At 42.9% G+C, this 20,268-nt stretch overlaps 1 protein-coding gene and 1 non-coding gene across 5 annotated transcripts in view; both read right to left on the bottom strand.

The window, feature by feature from the left end:
- Window positions 1-20,268, bottom strand: part of LOC126349520 (protein phosphatase Slingshot) — a 572,249-nt gene that overhangs the window by 356,214 nt on the left and 195,767 nt on the right. The gene's annotated exons all lie outside the window — the stretch shown is intronic.
- On the bottom strand, window positions 13,897-13,971 carry Trnas-cga (transfer RNA serine (anticodon CGA)). The gene has a single exon. It is a non-coding gene; the product is annotated as a tRNA-Ser (tRNA).

The following is a 20,268-nucleotide window of genomic DNA, read 5'->3' on the forward strand; positions in this document are numbered from 1 at the left end:
TGAGATGATGTGGCTGAAACCGAAGAAAATATTACCGGAAGAGATTCCGACGGGACGTACACTTAATATAACCGTACCAGCAAATGCTTTTCGTGATTTCAGGAAACCACAAAGAATTTACATGAATCTGAGCGAGAAATTGTAGCCTGTTTCTTCCGTAAACGTTTCAAACGTACTGATCGGTCCACTACCTCAACTGGTCTTTTATTTCTGCAACGTGCGAACTTTCGAAGTAGATTCACATTTTTTTTTCCGTTCATTACTCGGCGACTTCAGTTCCTTCTCATAGACTGGACAATTTTGTTTCGTTATGTGCCTCAATGAAACTGCGAAAGATGTTTAGCTGTTCAGGTGTGCCATTAGAATACAGTAGGGTAACCTTGCGTCTCATGGTATGCAAGACAGTACGTACACAGAAGTACCAGATGAACTGCGGTATAATGCCTCATACACGCCAGCTAATTTCTTAAACTACAGCCTGAAGAACTGTGCTTCCCTCTAAGTAGACAAAAGCAACAGGACATTCTACGAAAGTTGTGGCTAAGATGTCGAATCACCAGTAAAATTTTCTTCTTCTTCTTCTTCTTCTTCTTCCAACCCATTTCAAACAACACGCTTTTGGCGGTTACGGTGCCCAACCCAGATTTCTTCGCCCCATCGGATTATCGTTTCTGACTTTGTAAAGTAGTCTGCCGTCGCGCAATGTGTCAAGATCGTAACCACAATTTCTTCTGTTGTCTTCAATTTTGACCCTTGCGTTAAACATTTAATTCCTTCTCAGTTTCTTAATATTTATATTCTGGCACAGCGTTTCACAACCCTATGAATTCTCTATTCAGTTACCAGAATCTTATTTTCTTATTGCTTGTAAATGACCCACAACTCACTTCCGTAGAGCAGCATGAGGACAGCCATTACTTTATAAAACTATATTTTTGTTATTTTTATGTCTTCTTTCTAACACACCTGTTTATTGTTCAGTCCATGTTTCAAAACTTTTGCTACTTTCTTGTTTATATCTTTGCCACGGTTGTATGTGATAATATATCCCAGATAATTAAAGTAAATCATCTGCTCTAAATTTCTAAATTAAAAAAAAAATCATGGCGCTTTCCAGGTGTTACAAAAGATCAAAGAAGGGGGTTACGAAAGGAAGCAAAGCAAAAAGTAAGGGGTTAAAAAGAAAAAAGGAATCGAAACTACGAAGAAAATCAAACGCACTTACGTAATATACAATTAACGAGCCCGAATTTTTGCTGTACGCGTGAAGAGTGATTTATTTATTGGTTTCTTTACTTATTTGTTTACACCAGTAGAATTCAATACGCAGACCGTACCTGATGGTATCTTTGTGTCAGGGATCGCCGTAAAGACGGACCTAAACCACTATTACTGGCGCCTGTCAGAGCGAGCAGTCATAAGGGTGAACGGTGTGCCATTAGCGCACGCTGCTGGCGATGACGACGCTGTTGTGGCGGCCGCGCTGCGGAAGAGAGCTGTCTCGCAGAGACGGAAAGCGCCGCGTGATTCATCACCACTGGCCAGCCGCAGAGGGCAACGGCTGCTGCTGCCCGACCACGAGGTCCAGCCACAACTTAACGTTCACCGCCTCCCACACTGTTCTACCCTACAGCCGCTCGCGGTGGAAGGCTGTGCTCATAAAAATGAAAGTGGCTCTTGTTAACACGTAACGCACCCCAGTTTCAAACTGTAAGTTACGTCTCAACAGTTCAGTGCATGACATCACGAAAGAAACAAAATAAAAGGCACTAACAAAATACCGGTATTCCCAAAACGTATAAATTAAATCAGTCTACACTCCCGTTCAATAGGGTTTTCACTTTATCAATGTACATTTCAAGAAACAGCTTCACCATCAGGGCCTCAAATGTCATGTAACAACTGTGTGTGTGTCGGTCGTGGGGAGGAGGGGGGGGGGGGGGGGGGGGGGGGGAGTTACAGTGCAATCTTAACTGTAGTTTGCGAAGTGGTGGAACATACGCAGCATCTTTTCTCATCAGTCTTCTGGCTGGTTCGATGGTCCGCCACAACTTCCTCTACTGTGCCAACACTCTGTTTCAGAGTAGCACTTACTGCCTACGACCTCAATTATTTGTTGGATGTGTTCCAATTTCTGTACTTACCTTCTGTTTTTACCCTCCACAGCTCATTCAAGTACTATGGAAGTTAATTATGATATCTCAACATACACCCTCTCATCCTATTTCCCATATCCCCCATCCTTGTCATAATGTCACTGAAAAAGTTTGCTCTTGGGCTTTTTTATGTCCTCCTTGCTTCGTCTGCCACGTGTTATTTGGCTTCCAAGATAGCAGAATTCCTCCACTCCGTCTATTTCGTGTTCAGCAATTTTGATGCTAAGTTTCTCGTTATTCGCACTTCCACTACTCTTCATTATTCTCGTCTTCCTTCCGCTTACTCGCAGTACAAGTTCTGTACACATTATACTGTTCTTCACATTCATTAAGTCCTGTAATTCTTCTTTGCTTTCACTCGGGAGAGCAATGTCATCTGAACCTTTCTTTTATTTCCATCACTTCAATGTATATCTTGAACGGTATGGGCGAAAGACCGTGTTCCTTCTTCGTTCTTGTAAATATTGTTTATTATTCGTCTTTCCCTACGGCTTACTCCTATTTTCCTGTGTATTTCAAACATATTGTACCACTTCACATTGTCGAACGCTTTTTCTAGATCGACACACCCTATGAAGGGGTTTGATTTCTCTCAAGTCTTGGTTCCGTTATCAAGTGCAACGACGGAATGATTCTACAGCCTTTACCTTTACTAAAGCTAAACTGATAGTCATTTAACAGATTCTCAACATTTTCCCCATTCTTCTATACCATTATTTTGGTCGGCAGCTTGGATCCATGAGTTGTTAAGCTGATTGTGCGATGGTTCTCGCACCTACCACCCATTGCTGTATTCGGGATTGTCTAGAAGCTATTTTAACGAAAGTACAATTTTGTTTCCCCAGTCGCATACATTCTACACAAATATGAATAGTCATTTGACTGCATTCCCCAACAGTTTTAGAAATTTCAAACTAATGTTATCTATTCCTTCTACCTTATTTGTTTGCAAGTCTTCCAGAACTATGAAACTCTGACTCTAATACTGGATCGTCTATATGTTCCATATTGACTCCCATTTCCTTTTCTATCACCTCATCAGACAAGTCCTCCGCCTCACACAGGTCTTCAGTGTACTCTTTCCGCCTATTGGTCTCTCCTCTGCTTTTGACAATGAAAGTTCCATTGCAATCTTACTCTTAATTTCATCGTTGTTTTGACTTTTCTAGATGCTGAATCAGTCCTTCCGACAAGCACTACTTTTTCGATTTTTAACATTTTTCCTGCAGTCATTTTACGTTGGCTTCCCTGCACATTCCATTTATTTTACTCCTAGGTGACTTACATTGCTCTATTCCTGTCTTTCCCTGAAAATTACTGTGCTTTCTTCTTTCATCTATCAACTGAAGTATTTCTTCTGTTACCCGAGGCTTCTTCGTAGTTACCTCCATCGTGACTATGTTTGTCGGTAGAACAACTGTGATTGCGCATTTAGACACGTCCACTTCTCAAAAAATGAACTGCCTACTCTAGTGCTCCTCATCGGAGTATCCATATTCTTAGCGAACATCGAACGCTTTTTATCATTTCTCGGGTCAGTATTCCACCTCTTTCAACACTAATCTTTCCGTACGATTGTCTCGCATTTCAGTCTACTCTTCAGGATTACTAAATTGTGATATAAGTCTGTATTTGCTTTTGGGTACGCCTTACAACCCACTTTCTGTTTTCGGGATCTCTGTCTCACCTTGATGTAATCCATCTGGAATCTTCCCATGTGTCGCAGCCTTCTCCACGTCTTGTGATACTGAGAGTATTCGCTGTCACTATCTGAAATTTAGCGCAGAACTCAATTAGTCTTTCTCCTCTCTCATTCCTACTAGAGCGCCCATATTATCATGCAGCTTTTCTATTTTTTTCTCTCTTACTGCCTATTAACATTAAACTTTCATTTACCTTTACATACGCAGTACCCTCGTCCAGTTTCTCTCTCTCTGCATCTTATGGTTGTGATTTCTTCGTTTGTAACTGAACTACTGGTTGTGTAGTTAGTTTGTTGTCGATTCCGATGACAATAACCCTATCGCTGAGTTGTTAACAGTAGCTCAGTAACTCTTTGTTGGCTTACTTTCTTAGTCATAACCAATCCTACCTACGTTATATGACTTTCTGCTGCTGCTGCTGTTACCCAATATTTGTCTGGCCAGAAATTCCTATATTCTACCTATTTCCCGTCGTTGACTTCTACACTATCTAGATGGTGCCTCTGAACCTCCCTTCTCAGATTTTGTAGCTTTCCTATCACGTTCGGACTTCTGACATTTCAAGATCCGAGATGTAGAATGATATCCTTTCGTTTGTTGTTCCACCTTTTCCTCATAATTACCTCCCCCTTGGGAGTCTTGTCCCGGAGATACGATTGGGGGACTGATCCGGAATCTTTTCCAAATGACGACATCACTGACGGTTTTTCAATTACAGGCTACATGTTCTGTGGATAGGCAGTGGTTTCCATTGCCTTCTGCATTCTAACGCTGTTGATCACTGCTGATTGTTTCGCCTTCTAGGGGCAGTGTCCCATCCCAAAGACAATAGGGTTCTCTAAACCTCTGTTAGCTCCTCCGTCCTGTTCTACAAGACCGGTGACGGAACGAGGGCGAATCCTTATACCGAAAGTCTTCAGCCGCCACTGCTAATGATTTTAGCAAAATTTGAGCGGTGGTTGGCGAGGAACACATGGCGCAGGACGATCTGACTACTAGTCAATGAAGCAAGCCCATGATCACCCGTGCATTCTTGAGTATAGTACTAGCAGGTTCAAACTGATGTAGGTTGCAATAGTTATACAGATATAAAGAGGGTTGCGCAGTGGCGAACTGGATCAAAGCAGTCTTCGGAGTGAAGAGCACACCAAAATGCTAATTTACTGTTACCCGATAGTCGGATCGATCCTCATTAACACGCAAGTCTGTGTTCTGAGCAGTATTACAGCAGTTCTGCCAAATGGTGATTAGCACAGATAGGTAATGAAGAAGAGAGGAGGCGAGCGCTTCCGGGAGTGCGGCGGGCAGCCTTGAACCGCTACCAGGCCGACGCACAATGCGGCAGAACCTGGCCTGAGCCTGCCCTGGTCCCGGTGCGAGAAGCCCGCGGCGCCGGCAGACAGCCCGTTACGCGCCCGGGAAACTTCCCCGGGAGCGCGGCTGAGGTCGCACGCTCACTTTTGCAACAAAACGCGCCAGCCGAGCGGCCGGTCCCGTTAGGCGGGGCGGCCTGCGCCGAGCAGAGCCGCTCCGCGCCTGGCGCCGTGCCCGCAGCAAGGCCGCGAATGCATGCAAACCGCCGCTGCAGGCCCGCACCTGTCTGCAGCGCAGCTTTAAATACGTCACCATACCTCTCTCTCTCTCTCTCTCTCTTTAGCGCAGAACAACGGCTCGAAATGAGTCTGCGGAACGCTCAAAACACGAGCGCAACAAGTGGAGCGTTGCTGGGACAAGTGCGAGTTAATGAGGCATTTCCGGCACTTTGAACGCTCAGGTGTCAACGTAGGTACGATTGGCTATGGCTAGGAAGGTAGGCCAAAAGTGAGTTATTGAGCTACTGTTAACAACTCAGCGATAGGGTTATTGTCATCAGAATCGACAACAAACTAACGACACCAGCAACTGTTCAGTTACAAACGAAGAAATCACAATCAGAAGATGATGAGACAGAGAAACTGTACGAGGATACTGAACAGGTAATTGGGTATGCAAAGGTAGATGAAAGTCTAATAATCATAGAGGACTAAGGCTGTAATAGGGACAGCAAGAAATTTTGGAAATTTGCGGTAAGTCCTATGCGACCAAACTGCTGAGGTCATCGGTTCCTAAGCTTAAGCACTATTTAATCTAACTTACGCTACAGACGACACACAAACACCCACGCCCTAGGGAGGACTTGACTGTCTTCTCCAGCAAGTTATAAGGGAACACAGAGGTTAACGTGGACTACGAACCGCAGTGCAACCTGTATTCTTCACATTAATAAATCATTGTCAGAGGGTATGACGGGGCAGTAACAAAAAATATTTCTGGGGACCAATTGGGCTATCGAAACCATGTACCGTAAGATTTGTAGTGTAACGCTTACCCACTGGGCCTCAAATCACAGCTTTCTATAAAGATTTTTTTAATAAAAGGAGGGGGAGGAAGGGGGGAGGGGGAGAAAGAGAGAGAGAGAGAGAGAGAGAGAGAGAGAGAGAGAGAGAGATGGGGGCGGGCGGGCAAAGACACATGGAGGTGGCAGCATATGTGCTCCATTACTCTAATACGACTACAGTGACTTGAAACAGTTTTTAGCTAAAGACAATTGACCGCTTCGAGTGATTCGTGCCACAAAGTCCGGCAAAGAACCCAATGCAATGAACCTTGGTCCTGGGCGAGCTCTGCTCGGTCAGAGCAATTGCTGGCTGGCGTTAACCAACAGAGGGTCCCGCTGCGGCCCGTTTGACGGCGGAGAAAGCTGTGCGCGTGTGTGGCCACCCACGTCCGTGCTGAGTCAAGATGGAGCTCCGGAGCACCGCTGGTCCCCGGCGCCGGATCCTGCGGGCTGACGGATGGCACCAGCTCTATTTACATATTGGGGGCCCGATGCAAAGTGAGTCACGCCGTGAGTCACCGCGGCCCGACATTCCCGCACGTCTCTCGCGCGTTTTACGATGGCAGCGACTCGAGCTAACTGTGTGTTGCCTCACCAGGACGCCAAATTGCCCATTACGCATGAAACAGCCAACAAACTATCACGTAGCCCTCTTGTCATACTGATTCCAAATTAAAGTAAACGGAACTAACTGTAGTCTGGATTTAAGTTATTATTGTTTGGAAAAAAGTGACTCGTGGAGCGCGACAGCTTGCGATACCGCGAGAACGTTTAACTACCGTCGGCGGCCTGAATGTGGTTTTTAGGCAGTTTTCCAAGCTGTGTTACGAACATGCTGCGTTAGCACTAATTTCTGCCTCAAAAAATAGGCTACACAAATAGTTATGGGGAGTACGTATGTCCTATACCTAAAGTGTTAAATTTGCAATATTGATGACCCACTATCTCATAACCTTTGAGAGACAGAGATCTGAAATTTTTAGGAAGTATAGTTTCACTCCTTTTCTGATTACTGAACGAGGATCAGAATGACAAATAATTAGCTAGTTACGATTTTTCAAAAATTATGTTCAACTGTTTTTTAAAAAAGTCTCCTGTTGCTTCTCTAAGTAAAAACCGTTACAAGTAGAGATGTTTTATGGTTCAGTAGTTGCACTATACTGAGAGGTAACATAATGTAAAATAATATGTATCTATCTGTAGCAGTTCCTGAGATAATGGGTCAAATATTTAAAAAAAAAATCATTTCCGGGAAATCAAGTTTAAACATTTTATTTGATATTAACTGACATAGAGCCAAACCAACTCCTAGGAACAGCCAGCCCCATAATCAGCATTATCTGGATCGTGTACTTGACCATCCCGCAAACTTGGAGGCTTCCTTCTTTTCCTGCCTCTTGCTTCTTTAGTCATTTTCTCTGCTGCAAGCAGCGCTTTCAAGATCCTCAGTCGGTCCATTTGCTGGAATGGTTTGCGGTGTGTTGGCTCCTAGAGTGATACCAAGTTGCTCTAGTACCCTAATTCTTCCCTTATTGCCATCATTAAACGTTGTCACAGCATCAAAAGCAACCAAGCATAGAGTTTTCACGCTCACAAAGACATTTTGTGGTTCGAGGATCCAAATGACATAATTGAAAGACTCGTTCGGGTTTTGCGTTGCAATATGGAGACATCTGCAAAGACGATCAGGATGAGCTAACTCTCTATATACTGGCTTAATTACCTGAATCACTGCAGATAGTGTGCTGTTTTTGTGCCTAAATTGTTCCTCTGTACCCGCTGCCTGGGCTTTGAGGACCTTGCACCATGAATCAGCACCAGGTGGGCAAAGACCATGTATAGGTGTATCATCAGTGGATGATTTGTGGAAGACTGTAGCCCACACTGCTCTTTTCATTACTTGCATGTCGTGTGTGTTGTTCCTTATTGTCATTCCATAATACTGCTGGAGTTCATAAATGTTTTTGTCTGTAAGTCTTCCTTTACCATTTAGAGATTTAGAGCCTTTCCATTCGTGAAGTTGTCTTTACCTTTTGTCTGCTTCAGTTTTCGAAGGCGTGTTGCCATTCGTTTTTGAACATGCCCCCCTCCCCCACATTCAATCTTCAACATATGCTTTTCACCGTAAGGTTGGCTTTCAACAACTGATATGAATGCCTTCGAATCACTACCTCCCAAATGCTGAGTGTAGCTCACACCTCTTTCCTGCTGTGAGCGTCTGAACACAGAAACAACTACAGCAGCCTCCATACCCCCACTAGTTCCCGCTTATGTCTTTCACTTGTTTGTCAACTGATTTACACTGATGGCAGTATTTAGTTAGCACCTCGATGGCTAAAATTTTACCTGTGGCTACACTAGTGACAGTTGCAACTGCATTTTTAGATGTTAGGCCTCTCTTCTGCCATGTACCATCAACTGCCACAGATAAGTCTGTCCTGTTATTTAATTCTACTGCTTCTTTAGCAGCGGCTTTCATAGAAGTAACAACAACAGATTTGACAAGTTCAGCGTCGCACATAATACTTTAGCTACAGTCAATCATTTACCTATGCACCTCATTCCATACAAGAATCTAACATTGCTCTCAAACAAGTCATTCTTGCATTCTTGAGAAGTCCAAAATGACACAGAGCCTGCAAACTTTGCACCGAACAACAAGTTTGCTAGTTACTCCAGTCCTTGCAGATGTGACCTCAAAAATGCTGTTTTGCCCACCACAAACTTTACATGATATAGCATCTTGTAAAACTTGTCCTAACATACTCAAATCTCATAAAAAAATAACCTAAACTATTTACATGGTCTCCTTTGTCAATAAATAAATCTTCATGGTTTCCAAGTTTCCTTCTCGAAGCGCTAGTAGGCGTGTCCTTTTCGCGTGTCTGTGAAATATCTATTTCAGGATGAGCACTGGTTTCAGATCCAATCTTATGCTGATTTCCATGGGAACGTCGCTTCCTAAATGAACTCTTTCTTTTCGTCATGTTGAAAAGCGGTATAAGAACGTGTAATAATACACCAAACAACTATGTTTACAGTTCAACACCTATAAACCACTACACCCACAAAGTAAATCCACAAGATTCATGTGCAATACTGCATCCAACCTCTTAACATGAATTAAAGCAATAAATAGTTAAACTCCACAGCCTTGTGGATTGAATAGTACCTGAGATAGCAAGTCAATGCAAGAAGACCGGTTTTTCACACTTGCACTATAAACTTTGAAATGATAAAAAGTGCACTTCCAATTGGAATTAATCGACAAATGACACAAATTTTTCAGGAGAGATCAAGTATTACTAAGTGATAATAATCAGAAAATGTCACTTTTTGACCAATTTCACCACACGTACTCCCCTTAATACTCGATAACACAGAGAAGTAAGTTACATGGTTCCCCAACAGATAGTACAAACGATTTCACTCCCTTAGGTTAAGTCATGACTGCGTCCATAGGGAGGGCATCTGACCACGTAGTTAAAATAAAAATAAATTTGGCAAATCACGAAAACAAATGGGCCCTGTATGGCTAGGAAAAGCATCAGGTAAGTGCTGGTACATCAACAGAAGATATCTTGTCCAATATTCCTGTCTACAGATAATTCGTCGCAATTGGTTACAGATTTACACACACAATTCCTGACATGAAGTAGTAATTCTGTGAAAATTTCGTCTCAGAATAATTCGTGTATGCTCTTATGGTAAAACAAATACTAAAACTATAATGATTAAATAAAGTAGGTGTCTATGAGACAGGATTCTGACGGTATGTGAAGAAATTTTGGGAGAACAAAGTTATACCATCGTCCGAGTACGAAGATGACGATAATTGGTGAAAGGTACCACCATTACTGATATATGGGTAGGGAGAGGTCTAAAGACAATTCGTTTTCGCCCGTGCTATTTGTATCAGTACACACTAACATTTTGCGTAGTCAAAATGAGTTGCTGATAATGATTCAAGGGGCAATACATCCATCAATGGCGTGACTGATGTCATATCTCCCCCCCCCCCCCCCCCCCTCTCTCTCTCTCTCTCTCTCTCTCTCTCTCTCTCTCTCTCTCTCTCTCTCTCTCTCTCTCATTTTTGCCTGTTACTGAACCACTAATGATGGGAATTACGTCTCTAGCCATGTAACCAAGTCGAAAGTAGGAAATTCAGTAAATTGTGGCTGGCACTTGTTACTTAAGAGAATTTATTCACTATTAACATGGGAAAGAGAGTAGCTTAGCACAGATTTCGGGTTCAGGATAACTGACAAATGCAAGAGACGAAGAGCTGAAGATAGAATTCGCTCCATGTCAGGATTGGGAAACAAACATTAGACCCACAGTGTCAATAACTCTGATAGAAAAGCCTAAATTACATGAGATGGCAAAATCAAATAAGATACCGGATATAAATGGTCAAAAAACTGTGAGTAAATAAGGAATAAGATTTTGGTAAGTCATATCTGAACAATAAAACTGGCGCAGTTTGAGGATGGGTGGACATGGAAAGTGCTGAGGAACAGATGTAAGCTGAAAGTATATGGAATCACTTGCTACCAAAGAATTTCTTAATTACATAAACAAATGAAGTACAAGATACAATTGCTTGAATAGGTACGAACTAAGTGTAACGTAAAGTCGTATGAGAAAGGCCTCGTTGGAGGTATATTCAAATTTGTCTTCGATGAGATCTGCGAGTAGTTTACTGATGGAGTGACTAGTAAAAGTTAATAATTAGACCAATATTAGAGTCACAACTTTCATAACAGCTACAGCTGCACGACAAAACTTTTGTAAAATTTCAGAAAAGTATTGTGATATGTTGTTTATAAAGATATTTGATACCGATCTTTTACAGCGTAACACATGCCTTGTACAAAACGGCGAAATGTAACATGTTACGAAGAAAGTTTAAAGATGTGATGGACACAAGAAAGTACGCTACACATACAAATGGTACAAAAACTGAGGACTGAAAATAAATAAAGGGGAGAAGAAACAGAAAAATAAACATTTTCTCTCCATTAATAGACGTCCTTCGGACTAACCGTTTTTCTTATGTTAGAGCATTGCACCTAGAGTCTTATTTCGTCGTGTACATAGAATTAAATTCTCTGTTTCTCTGTGGGAGTGTAGCATTACTGCCTAGCTGTGATAAAATGATTATATACGGAGCGTAAGGCATTACTGGCAGTAGTGCCAAGAGAGAGTATGCAGAAATGCAGGAACTATGTAGCAGCAATTTTACACAATGAGCCACTACTCCTCTTTCACTTCTGAGCATTTTCTTGTCCTAGCGAGTAACCGCTCTTTGGGTTTTTCAGGTCGCCGAACCGATTTGCCAGGCACGGTAATTGGTGCCCACACCGAAAAAGATGAAAGTAAGTTCATCTACCGAAGTACCCTGAATGGCACAGATTCGCAGTGAAGTTCTGGACAAGTGGGCGGAGCAAACGTTAAGCCAAGGTCAGTTAACAATCGAGTTTAAAAAGGGGTTTTGAAACAGGTACCACTGGGCAATATCATCAAGCCGTTATGTCCACAGCTCACGGTTCAATGACAAAATTGTAAAAAACGATAGCTAGAAATTCGTTGCCAGAACGACATCCAAGGATAACAACGACTACGGAGAAACCAACCATGTTACAACGACATCCCCACCATTACGTACTATGTCGCATTTTACTTTAGATTATTTACAAAGCAACAGCAAGCACAAACTAACTTTTTTTACACATAATTTTTGTTCCCAATCCCGAATGATCTGACCGAGCTGTTGTGAAGCTGCTGCTTGAGAGAGAGAGAGAGAGAGAGAGAGAGAGAGAGAGAGAGAGAGAATATGCTGCAGTATACAATACTCCGTCAGCGAGGACAAGTGTTGCTGTTACAAGTTTTTGTCTGCGAAAGAACTAAGCTTACAGAACCGTGCTAAAGCGCTATAAGCTTCAGCCACGATGGATTAGTTTCTATGGGTTTTTTCTTTCGCATAACCGCGAACGATCTTTATACTACGGCCGAGGTCAAAACTTCGTTACACAGCCTTTGTCTACCGTGTCACACAGTGGATTACAACAACGCAGAAGTAACCTACGCCCTGACAATAAACTTTGTTACTTTGTTTTTGAAAGAGCAAGGGATATTCTTGACATTAAGAGGTCTATTTTATTGTTAGAAGGAATATAGAAAAAAATAACCTAGTCTCAGTTATCTGCGGATCAGGTTTTTCACATTTGCACTTGCTGGTCGCTTCAGGGACCAGTCTTGCTAGAAAATCTTGTAAAAAAACATCCATGAATGGCAACTCGTCTTCTGACAAAATCTACATCTACATCCATACTTAGCAAGCCACCTGACGGTGTGTGGCGGAGGGTACCTTGAGTAACTCTATCGGTTCTCCCTTCTATTCCAGTCTCGTATTGTTCGTGGAAAGGATTGTCGGTATGCCTCTGTGTGGGCTCTAATCTCTCCGATGAAATAAACACCGGCTACATTCGCACTGTATCTGCTAACTGAGCTCGCTCTTCCCACAATTAAAAGCGTTAGTGTTCTCTAGTAAATCTATTTCAAGTTCGCCCACAAAGCGACTCACAGCCATGGATTGTTCTGGAATGACTCACGCGGCAGCAAAATGTTTACACGATCCCTTAACGGTTACGAGGTTCGTCGGTCACTCGGCATTGTACTCGCTTCCAGACCGACATGACCGACTACGTAAAGGTTTTTAACTACCGCTACAAGTCTCATGATTTGTTAACTTTGTGACTGGTAGCGGTAGTTAAAAACCTTTACATATTTCTGAGACAGTCACGGTCAAAAATAGTCAAAATGGCTTCAAAAATAACCGAGTACCACATAGTTAATATCTGACGCTCGCTCACTCCTAGAAAGGTAAGTTACAGTCGATTCAAAGAATGGAAAGTGTTTCTGTATATTAACACAATTCTCTATCGATCACTTTACTATTAACGCGAGCTGCATCCATACATAGAACTGCTTCTGTCCATTAAGTTTTTGACGTCGTTCTGGGGACAATGGCAAGCTGCTACGCGGAACTGTAGAGAAAAATTGGAAGATAACTGGAACGGTATTATCTATTACCAATACAAAAAAGAAAAAACGGTCAGCGACTTCATCCGCCGATGACAATAAAACCAACTCTCATTCTTGAGCGCCTCTTTCTGAGTCATCAGTTTTCTGATTGGCTCGATGCGGCTCGCCAAGAATTCCTCTCCTGCGCTAGCCTCTTCATCTCAGAGTATAACTTGCACCTCACATCCTCCATTATTTGTTGTACGTATTCCGATCTCTGTCTTTCCCCACAGTTTTTACTCGACAACTCCCTCTAGTACCATGGTCGCTGTTCCTTGATATCTTAACACATGCCCTATCACCGTGTTCCTTCTTCTTTCAAGTGATTTCCCACATGTCCCTCTCTTCGCTGATTCTGCCGAGAAACCCTCATTCATTACCTCATTCTTTTGTAATATCACGTACATTTCTTCCTAAAATCAAGTTTATGTTTTACACCAGTAGTCATCTCTTCAAATGGTTCAAATGGCTCTGAGCACTATGGGACTTAGCATCTGAGGTCATCAGTCCCCGAGAACTTACAACTACTTAAACCTAACTAACCTAAGGACACTTCCTGGCAGATTAAAACTGTGTGCCGAACCGAGACTCGAACTCGGGACCTTTGCCTTTCGCGGGCAAGTGCTCTACCAACTGAGCTATCCAAGCACGACTCACGCCCCGTCCTCACAGGTTTGGAAGGTAGGAGACGAGGTACTGGCAGAAGTTGGCTGCCAGCACGGTAGCTCAGCGTGTTCGGTCAGAGGGCTGCGTGCACTCTGTAATAATAATAATAAAAAAAAAACCCTGAGTCAAGGAACCAACGATCAATTTGAACGGATGTCTTGTGACGTCGGCCCCGACCAAACGCAACGAACTATATCGAACAAAATGAGTAACTTACCTGAGCTGCACTCCATCAACATAATCTTTCACTGAGTTACGCTCCGAAGAGGACGCAGTGCTCATCGAAATTTAGTATGCTGGACGCTTGTTGGGATTAAGGCGTAACGAGTTAGTTTGCGAAACAGCGCAGCGATCCAAACCCGCATCGTATATGCGACGATTGGTCTACTACCCTAACTAGGCCAAGTTTTTGTTTTTTGTTTTTACGGAATTTCTCCACACCTGTCTGGGCAAATGTCCTATCTGAACCCAACTCAGAAGCACTAGGTACAAACATTTAAAATATGTATACATACAAAACTATACACGATATAGAAAGAGGGGAGGTGTACGACTGTCCCCTATTCCGCCCGTCTCGTCACAAACATGGTTCAAATGGCTCTGAGCACTATGGGACTCAACTGCTGTGGTCATTAGTCCCCTAGAACTTAGAACTACTTAAACCTAACTAACCTAAGGACATCACACACATCCATGCCCGAGGCAGGATTCGAACCTGCGACCGTAGCAGTCGCACGGTTCCGGACTGCGCGCCTAGAACCGCGAGACCACCGCGGGCGGCTTCACAAACATGCTGGCAGAAGGAATGGTAGGTACACTTTCACAAAAATAAAAATATTGCCCGATCCAAGTTGGATGACTAGTGCGTCATAAAGACAGATTGTACGTGTTTTCTACAAGACTTACAGGAATTATCGTCTCACATTTACAGATGCTAAACGCGAATATTCTCTATTCCACGTAGTGCGACGTTCTTCTTCTAATGGTATGTTAGATTTTTTTCCAATAGTTCTCCATCGCTTTTATAAATATAAGAAATGAAATCATCTGGTTGACATATTGTCACTGATATGATTGCTGAAACTTCCTTACAGACTGAAACTGTGCGCCGGACCGGGACTCGAATCTGTAACCTTGGCTTTCTTGGGAAATGCCCTTACAACCAAGCACTACCCACGACCAGCTGTCTCAGCTTCACGTCTGTCAGTAACTCTGTCCCACTTTCTCAACTTCTCAGAAGATCTCCTGCATACCGTGCTGCACTAGTATTACTAGCAGCTAAGTTACTGCGGAGACACGCTTTAGGTTCAACCTAGGGGACTGTCTGCAGAATGAATATTTCGCTCTAAAGGGAAAGTACGCTACTTTGAAAATTCATCTTTTAACCTCTTTTCAAGATAATATCCATCCCGCTCAACTGCTCCTGTGAGTCCTTTGCCGTCTCTCACAGAATTACAATGTCTTCGGCAAATCTCACAGTTTTTATTATTTCCCCCTGAATTTTAATTCCTCTTTCTAATTTTTGTTTGGTTTCCTCAATGTACAGGCTGAATAACATTTGGGATACGCTACACACCAGTCTCTCTCCCTTTTTATCTACTGCTTCCCAATCCTGCCCCCCTCCTCTTATAACTGCAGTCTGTTTCCTCTGCAATCTGGTTCGTCTAGAATTCCTTGATAACTTTTAGCTAAGTTTTTACTAGTAGTATTTTAACCCTGCTATCTTAGCTTCCGTTAATACATCTGACGCAAGGAACTTTCCTTTAAGGGACGGTTACATTGATAATATTATATGGAGCAGATGATGAGGCAAAGATCGGAACTAGTTGTCAGTAAAGGCTACTGTTCCTATACAAGTTTGTTTGCGGTTTACGATGTTAGGTCTGTCGACTTTCAAGCAACAACAAGTTTTTCTCGCGAGATGCTGGTTTCCAGAGGTGTGGGTGCAGGGAGGAAGAGCGCCATTCAGAGGTTGTCCCTGAGGAGTGGGAGGGCCGTAATCAGCAGCACTAGAGGAAGACGCGAAGGCGCGGCAGATAAGGGAGGCGGCTGCGCCCTCAAGCCGTGCCCATTGTGCACGGCCTACCTTGACCGGAATCGCAAAGCGCGGGGGGCGGAGGGGTGGCGCAGCTGCTCGTAAGCCTTCAGGACGCGATAAAGGGTTGCGACACGGCACGGCTGCTTTCACGCCTCGATGCCCGCCGAGCAAACACCACTTCCCACGTCACGCGCTCACTGACACAACATTCGCTTGCAAGTCGCATGACACACTCCTTCTTTCTTACTATTACTTTGATATCATGTGACTTACATAGGCCCGATTACACAATACTTGGAACGATGTTTGTTGATCGTATAGTACTTACAGACACAGGTAAGTTCGGAATTGGGAAATGAGGAAGCAAGAGATCTCCATTTCACCAAAACTGTTTTACGCAACCCTGAAAGAGATCTTTAAATCTTTAAACTGGTATGAAGAAGAAAGATCTCTGAAAAGAGGTGCTATCCGAACCATGGCTGTACGGTTTTCCTTCCGATATTGTGGTGTCTGTGTTCTTCTTAATTACGATGCAAAGTTCTTTGGTCATGCAGGAACAGGCAATGCGGCGACTACGGCCGTTAAGAAATACATTAAATGTATTTGCAATTGCGAATATTGACAACCATCAGCTGTAGAATGGAATGAAGTCAAAGAAAATTTCTGCCTGATAGGGAATCGAACCCGGATTTCCCGCTTATCGCGAGCGCCTTACCATTCGGCTATCCGTGGACTACTAAAACTTCTACATGTCAACTATGCGTCTACAACCCTTACTCGTACATCTATTATGTATATTCCCATACAGTGGAGACTTTTTTTTTCAGTTCGTGAGTCGTGCAAATGGTACGGCGACCGCTCGCGATAAGCGGGACGGCCGGGTTCGAGTGACAATCCAGCATAAATTTTCGTTGCCGTCATCCTATTCTACAGGTGGTGATTGTCCAAATTAGCAATTAAAAATATATTTATCGGTTTTCCTAGTTTAGAATACAGTAGAACTTCAGCAAATGGAAAAGGAAGTATGGTTCTAGTATTGAAGCTTAATTACAATAAGATAAAGAGTATGTACAGTAAATATGCCGTAAAGAGAGAACTACCGATTAATGATGAAGTTGTAGGAATACGTGACGAATTTCTGTATTTAAGACAACTATAATCAACAAGTGGATGGATACTTACGTAAAGAGGAGAATAAAAATGGCTTAGAGTTTACTTTATAAACTGAAAACTGTATTCAGAAGTAAATTCCCAATGTGTCTTAAACGCGATCTCTAAAACTAGTACTAACTTATGGAATTGAAACTTGGAGGTGAAACGCTCGATTGGAAAATGCTCATCTCAAGCAGTGAATCATAAATGAGGGTTGTTCATAGACTTCTTTGTTCCTTTTGTGTCGAAGAACGCTCTAATAAACATACGATTACCACGGTCTTTAATAAAATATTATTCATCTACAGTGCCGGCACCACTCAGCTATCGAGGCGGACGTGCGGTACATGTAACCGCTTCACAAACACTTGTTACATTCATCTTACTTCAAAATGACAAAAAACAAACGTGTCAGTCGAAATATGCAGTGTTACTCATTGGTAGAGGAGAATATCAGTGGCAAAGAAGTAAGCACAGAGATAGCTTACGCAACAAAAAGTCCATCCTGATAAAGATGACCCATAACTGCTAGAAAGCAACACAGGATTTGTTGCACGTAAAGAGTCCAGTTCTAGAAGCATAAAAAGGGGCCAGATTTAGATCACCTACAAACACAAAAATATGAACAAATTGCTATTTTCGAACAATACACAAGGTGTTACAGGATGACATTTCAAAAGTTTGAGAGATTTGTAGAGGAGGAAATCAGAAACGTTCTACAATAAGGAACCTATAGCCGGAAATCTGAAATAAAGTTTCTACAGCAGTATATGGTGTCTGATCTGTCACTTAGGTAGAAACTTTCCATCCACTGATGTTATGTTATTGTTGCTGATAGATGACTGTAAACGGTCGGCTACAGTAGTCTACTTGGACTTGTGTACAGGAAGTTGTTACTTAGTGCTTGTTGTCCTTCAGTTCACTCCTTCCAGCCACTGGCGCTGTGCTACAAACACACAGATAGTCAATGTCAGCGTACAAGTGTCTGAATACCGTGCTGTACGAACTTCAGGTAGATTCTGTATTTATGAAGGTAATTACACATTTGGAGAACTTGCTGATATGTGATGGTCTGTGTAATGTTGAAGGTCGCGGTAACGCTAATGCAGGCAAGGACGACACGAACCCCTGAATTTGAAAACGACGTTACAGAACAGGTAGCTTCCAACCCAATAACGAGCACACAAGCTACTGCCTACGCAATGCACGTAGATTACGTGCCTCGCGGGTACCTACATATACACGGTGCGTACCTACATATATTCCACAATTAGCTCGTTCAAACTATGGGGGCAGCCTGATTTTGAACAACGGTAACAATTCTCACAGTGGTTCCTTCGTCAATGTGCTGCTGTCCCCAATTTTCCAGATCATGACCTGTTAACTGATGAGTCACCTTTTACAAGGAGGGTATTTTTAAGTTCTCCACAGGCCATCAATGAACTGTTGAGAATCCACGCAGTACAGTACGAGAAGTTACCAGGTGACATTCTCAGTAAACATTTGCGCTTGAGTTGTCGGAGAAGACATTGCACAACGCATCTTACCAGACAGTTTGGATGGTGCATGTACCGTTGTATTTGCGAGCTAGTTTATGACTTCAACACGACGGTCTCTCCCGCGCAGTTCGATCGTCAGGCCACTGCATGTTTCAAAAAAATGGTTCAAATGGCTCTGAGCACTATGGGACTCAACTGCTGTGGTCATCAGTCCCCTAGAACTTAGAACTACTTAAACCTAACTAACCTAAGGACATCACACACATCCATGCCCGAGGCAGGATTCGAACCTGCGACCGTAGCAGTCGCACGGTTCCGGACAGCGCGCCTAGAACCGCGAGACCACCGCCACTGCATGTTTCATCGTCAGCTTCAGGCAGAGAGTAATTCGAAGGGGATGCCAAGTCATTTGGCCTGATGCTCCCCTGACTTCACCAACCATGAGTTTTTCCTCTGGGACAAGTCCACTGCGTGCCTGACGTCAGTAGGAACAGTAGCTGAGCTTACTGAGCACATCTTTACTTCGTTTGATACAGTCAGAGGGGATCATGGAATTTTACAGAGAATCAGACAAAACATGATTCGTCGGTGAGTATTACGTACCGATGATGGTAGTCGTCACATTGAACATTTACTCTAAAGTAGTGGAGCCACAGATTCGGTTTACACTATTTAGTTGTAGTCTCCTGTTCTGCAAATAAAAGTTTTCCAAACTACAGAATTATGGTGTTTCATTTAGGCTACTGCATGCGTGGAAAGCGTATACCGCTGTGAAAACATTGTCATACTTCCAGCTATAGTCTCTTCACTGCAAAATGTTCCCAATTTAAGCCCCTACAGTCGCCCAATTTTTTTAAAAAAGTCATTCAGCAACACCCTACAATGCTGTTCTTGGTAAGACGTAATACATACAGAAACAAGAAACGCGTGTTACACTGTTTATACTACATTGATGTTACTGTTTCTTCAAATAGTTCTGGAAGGAATTACGGCTCAACTTCGGATTGTCACCATAAAGGCAATGCCGTGGTAGTGTACGAGACTATTTACCGAACACAGAGTTGCGTTTATTTCACAGTTTTCGTATCTTGTCAGTACACACAAATTCCAAACAACTGCGTCTAAACGCTGAGAGCAAAAAAACCTAAATCGAAATATGACCAGAGTACAGCAAAGCCAATTCAGAAAGCAACAGAAGCACGAGATGTTACTTTTAAAATATGACAAAAATGCATTTAATTGGGTTGTTCCAACGTCGCGGGGTTCCGTGTATTATTACCACGAGTCAGAAGTTATCACCACTACGAACAAAAAAGTCTTTGCGTGATATTTCAGCGTCTTAAGGATCGGTGCTTCTACGCTAATCCGTCACTCGAACCAGGGTGCATTGTCTGTCGCGTGCTAACGCCTGGGTAGCTCAGTCAGTAGAGTATCTGTGAACGAAAGTATGTTTTCGAGTTCGAATCCTGGTCCAGCACCCAAATTTAATCTCTCTGGAAGTTTCAGATTACGGCTCAACCTCGCTGCAGAGTGAGAATTCATTCTAGAAACTGCAAAGGGGTCAAAGTGATGGTTACGATAGAGCTGTTGA

This window comes from Schistocerca gregaria, chromosome 1, assembly GCF_023897955.1.
Source record: "Schistocerca gregaria isolate iqSchGreg1 chromosome 1, iqSchGreg1.2, whole genome shotgun sequence".
In the NCBI taxonomy this organism is placed as follows: domain Eukaryota; kingdom Metazoa; phylum Arthropoda; class Insecta; order Orthoptera; family Acrididae; genus Schistocerca; species Schistocerca gregaria.